The following is a 6,000-nucleotide window of genomic DNA, read 5'->3' on the forward strand; positions in this document are numbered from 1 at the left end:
GGCCTTTCCCAAAAATCATCCCAATTGTTCACAAATGCTATGCTTTTATTTGCACACCAGGTTTCTAGCCAGCAGTGAAAGGAATGCAATCTGCTATAAATCACATCCCTCTATATAATCTTGGTAAGGGACCAGATACAATTAAATTCCGACATTTTGTTTTAGCTTTGGTGCATAGAGATGAAGTTCCGCTTTAATACCTCAGATTGCTGTAAATAAATATCATTAGTGCCGACATGCAGCAATAAGGTAGATACTTCATCTTCGGCAACACGGTCCAATGCGGCCTTTATGCCAGAAATCTTGGCCCCTGCGAGGCACTTAACATTAACTGCTGGTTTAACATAGTTTGGAATTCTAACATTCCGCACTATGGAATCGCCAATTATGAGCACTTTATTATTCTCAGTTTCCACAGGCCGCTGGAGAGCTGAGAATCTGTTCTGGGTCCGAATTGGTGACCTGGGTGCTGGGGGACTACATTTTGGATTCTTAGACCCCCGTCTTACTGTTACCCACTCGCCCTGTGGCTGAATTGGTGCTGCTGATTTGCCGCGCACTGACTACAGTGGGACCTGGAGAGACTGAAGCCAAATCAGAAGTAGCCGAATTGTCTAAACAAACCGAGTCGATCCAATTTTCGGTTTGCCTAATCGCTATCAGATTCCTAACGCGGTCCTCCAATTCGCGTATTTTCCCGACCAACTCTAAATTAACTAAACATTTTGGCAGGTGAAGCTATCTGCACTGTCGGCCGGAAAACCTGAGCTGTACATACTGCAGGACACACAACATATAAACGTGCCCTCGATGGGCAGAGAGCAGATAGAACTTACGTTAAGTGTTGAAGTCATCTTTGCTGTTTTTATAGGTGCTTCGGCTTTAAGTTTCCACCACCCGCCGAGCGATCGACTTTAATTTCTCACTGCCGGTTATTTCTACTGGTCAGCTGCCGGCTTTACCTCAGATGAACTTGCTCGGGTGCTTGCGAAGGGCTATGTGCCTGTGGGAGACGCCGCCGCTCTGTGCTTCCGCTCGCTGATCCGCTCTGTGCTTCCGCTCACTGATCCGCTCCGTGCTTCCGCTCGCTGATCCGCTCTGCGCTTCCGCTCACTGATCTGCTCTGTGCTGTATTGTATTGTATTTGAAAACACATCAGATCTCAATGGGAAAAAAATCCTGCTGGCTATCTCTACTGATCTAGACTGATGGGTTAGGAATGAAAGGATGGCACACCGTTTAATGGAAATAAAACTGATCAAACTACATAGGGCTGTATTTAAAGACACCCAGGAAATCAAAGTGGAAAAAAAAAAAAAAACACAATACCACTATGCAGCAGGCACGCAAGTTTGCATTTTTCCCAGATCTGGACCAGGACATCACCAAACTCCTGGACAGGCTGAGGTGCAACCAGGCAGCATTAGATGGACCGAAACATAACATCCCACCCAAATGTGTTCTGTTGGATTTAGGTCAGGCGAGCAAGCGTGGGGGGCAGTCAATGGTATCAATAACTACTGAGACATAATCGTTTACCACATTTAAAGCAGCAATAGGGCATCTCTCCTAAGTGAGTTCTTGGGAGGCTCTTAAGATGGCTTCTCTATGAAAACTTTTTGCCACATTCAGAAAAGCAAAATGGTTCTACCCTGCGTGAAATTTTTGGTGACTCTGAAGTTGGCTTCTCTGTGAAAACTTTTTGCCACAATCAGAACAGTAATACAACTTCTTTCCTGTGTGAGTTGTAATACGTCTCTTTAGATAACGATGGCAAGAGAATTGTTTTCCACATTCAGAACAGCACTACGGCTTCTCCCCTGTGTGAATTCTTTGATGTTTCTGAAGACTGCGTCTCTGTGAAAACTTTTTACCACATTCAGAACACTCATATGGCTTCTCCCCTGTGTGAATTGTTTGATGTTTCTGAAGATGGCCTCTCTGTGAAAACTTTTCCCACATTCAGAACAGCAATACAGCTTCTCTCTTGTGTGAATTCTTTGGTGGCTCTTAAGATAGCTTTTCAATGAAAACATTTTGCCACATTCAGAACAGCAATACGGCTTCTCCTCTGTGTGAATTCTTTGGTGGTGGTGAAGACTGGTTCTGTGTAAAAATTGTTTGCCATATTCAGAACAGCAGTGAAGTTTGATTCCTGTATATAGTTTAAAAGAAAAAAAGAAAAAAAAAAACACTGCTTTAAAACTGACATTATCTAACAATGTTGAACAGATGTTGCTTTAACTTATGAACAAATATTTAAAAGATACTCAACACATGAGCATAATCCAGAAAGTTTAAACAGTAAAATAGATCACATAAGGTAGGCACAATCAGCAAGACTGTTTCATTTTTTTACTACATTACAGAATGGCATTATCATGTTGTCATCATATTCTTAAAATATAAAAAATACTTTTTTATTGGAGGTAGAAGGTGATAATCTTCATCTAATTACATTGGAGACTGCCATGTCAAACATGTGAAATGCACTTTTATTAAACAGAATGTGTGTTAATATGTATAAACAGTCCAAAGCCAACTAACTCCATAATGTGTTTCCTTTTTGTTATTTGATTTTAAAAAGAGGCAGAGGATAGCAAAGGAAAAAGTTGTAAATATACAATGAGAAGAGAGTAAAATCCCAGAGACCCACATGACACCTGACCTGAAACAGTAAACTGGACACTTGTCCATTCATATGTCACACCAACAAGTAAAAAAAAAGGTATGTTGAGGCTCTGATGGGACATTTTGAGGTTAATTTATTAAAACAGTAATTGCAGGGTAGCTGAACAAAGCTGAACTCAGCCATTACTCCACTGATCATCAAGTGGCTCCTCAACTACAAAATGCATACAAAAATAGCTTATTTAAAAATCACTACATCAAAACAGTAGAATGAGCCAAGTGAAATATAAATGCACTGACCCAGAGGAGCACCAGTGATATAGGAGAAAAAATTATAAGATGAGAAATCCTGGGATTGGAGAAGTTACTTGTATTAGTGTCTGTTCTGGATGAGGAGTGGCATGTGTAACCAGGACTGGTCAGCTTTCACACACACCGGCCTCATTTATAGTGACCATTAGAATATTAATGGGCGTGCACTGCCATGATTTATTTATGCTAACAAAATTGAAATTTCACTGTTTGTGTATTAAAGTTATTGTGTGAGTTCATGTATGCAAATGATGTGTAGTTCATTCTGTGATTTTCATTAATCAAGGACAGGCGTCTGCCACCTTTTGATTAATTTCAGTCACACCAGATGTTCCTGCTATAATTGTACGAAAGGCCTCATTCTTTAACCAGATAGTTTCCCTCACTTCTAGTATCCACTTACCTTTACTTATTTCGCTGATGCCTTAATCCAAGGCAACTTACAACGTTTATGATACAACTGGCTGCATTTCATTTGGTTTTCCAACTGGAGCACAGGCAGGTCCAGTGACTTGTTCATGGACACACAGGGAGTCAGTAGTGGGATTTGAACCAAAGACTTCAGGGTTTGCAGTCCAAAGCCTTAACGACTCCACCACACTGCCAGCGATCCTCCAAAGACTGCTAGGACTGTCATCATGACCGACATCAACAAACTCCTGTCCAGAGCTCCTTACAGTGGCCTTTACTACAGAGTTCTTGAACGTGGGCAGTTGAGACTCTACCATGTAGATAAAAATGAATAGACTACAGTATACATACTATATCATCAGAGATACTGAGAAGAAAAGGATCAGGAGATGATAAAAGACGAGCTTGAGTCAGAACAGTGAGTCAAACTGAAAACACAGGAAATTTTTGAAATGAGAAATCAGAAACAATTTAAAAATTTCCAAGCCAACCTTACCACTATCAACAATATGATGCTGTAATCATCACATACCCCAAGGAATGCTGGGTAAGACCACTATGGACACTAAAGATGTGATGGCAATAAAATGGCTATAAGTAAACAAAGATGGTGTTTGAGCAAAAGTAATTGTTTTGGGTTTGTTTTTAATTATCTTGGATATAAATTTTCAATCTTTTTTTTTTTTCTCTTTTGTCATTGCAATTACCAATTTTTTTTTTGTGAGTGAGACCCTAAGAGATGGGACCACATTAAATGCCACTCCTGAAAGTCCAACCCCAGCCTTTAAAAATTGGTGGTCCTTCAGAGGCTCACTGACATTTGAGAAGAGCTTTATTATAATTATCTAAACCAGTAATCCATTTTAGGCCTGTGAATGCTGAAGCCTCCTTTTGATTATGGAGTCAGGCTGTCTGGAGTGAGATCTCTCTATAGGTATACTAGTGAAGGTCCTGAGCCCTCCTTTATAAAGCTTAAGTACACACAAAATGAGACTGAAAAATGTGTATATGCCCATTCAAATGGTTTAGATTTACAAAAGAACGCTTCACAAGTAAACAAACGTATATTTATTGTAACTCTGACCAATGCATACATGTTTCAGAGAAACTGGGAAATGACACCCTTGATCAAGTAGTAAAATGAAGCTAAATCAGCTAAATGAAAACTCAGAAGCATAATAAACCATTTCACCGAGACGTTCTTATAAAGGTCTGTTGAAATGACAAACATTACACCACAAAAATGACGACTATCATGTACAGACTGTATTTTAGTTCACTTTAAGGGCGCCAATGATATGGATTTTCACTAAAGAAATTCTGTTTTGTCATCACTTTATATTGGGTAGGTGTTGTCACTTCTCAGGGAGCTGGTTGACACCTCAACAGTATCTTGGCTAAGCTTCCTGTGTTTGATCAACATGGGCATGCTCAAAAAATACATGTGTAATGCCATGAAGAGTGCATGTTGACACTTCAGTTCACAAGCAAAGGTACGAGAATGCAGTCAGATTTCTTTTCTGAGCACACACACCGTCTAGATCTAAACACTAGCATGGAGAGTCGCTTGCATACTGAAGCATCTATAGCTGGAGGTGGAAGCTGCCGTCACTGTACTTTGTATATGAAAGCCAGATCGAATGTTATTTATGTTCACATAATGATGTGCTATAACAGAGGTGAACTCAGATGATGACAAGGGTTCTACATCAGAGAAAGAATTCAAGTCACACTTCTGCTATCACTGTACTTTGTATATGTACACTGGAAGCTCTGCAGTCTACCTGTGACTTTACGCTGTGAACTGCTGACTTGTAATCAAGAGGTTGCAGGATCAAACCTAGGTGTCTGGTAAATTTACCATTTTGAGTAGTGAGCTGCTCTTATTGTTATTGTACAATAGAAACAAACATTTGATTTGCATCTGTAACAGCCAGTGTAAATTTATAGTACTTGTAAAAGTTAACTTTTTTTTCCCCCTACTTTTATTCTCTCAATCACGATACAAAAAAAAACAAAAAAAAACAAGCTAACTTTTACAAGTACTATATGTACATTTTTATTGTATAACATTAACAGTAAGAGCAGCTCACTACTCAAAACGGTAAATTTACAGTCAGGATCAAACCAGGAACTCTTGATTACAAATCAGCAATTCTTACCGTCACGCCACAGAAGCTATTGTGCCATCCTTGTACATTTTGTCAAAGTATTTACTTGATCCTTGGACTTCAGGCTTCACACATTATTCAGTTTGTCGACATTTTGTCATTTATTACTAAAATACGCATAACACTTCCGTTTTAAGTTTGTGTTTGCATAGATTGTTGTAGACATGGAACACATGAAATGCAGGTGTTCCAAATGTCAGAAGGGGACCTTGTTTTTCAATTTCCTGGATAATCCAGTTACTGATTGTGTCATGGCTGTCTGCAGGATGTAAGTATTTGCTGTCTTGCAAAGGAGTTGCCATTTTGAAGTTTATGGCTGGTTGAGATTTACAAACAATACCACGTGTGATAACAGAACTGCTGCTTCCTTGGAGGAGCCTGGATAATCCAGTTACTGATTGTGTCAGGATTGTTTGTGAAATTTAGCTGTGCCACTTTTTTAATCTGGTTGTCCAGGACTGATAATTGCAGGGAC

Source organism: Polypterus senegalus, chromosome 8 (assembly GCF_016835505.1).
Source record: "Polypterus senegalus isolate Bchr_013 chromosome 8, ASM1683550v1, whole genome shotgun sequence".
Classification (NCBI taxonomy): Eukaryota; Metazoa; Chordata; class Cladistia; order Polypteriformes; family Polypteridae; genus Polypterus; species Polypterus senegalus.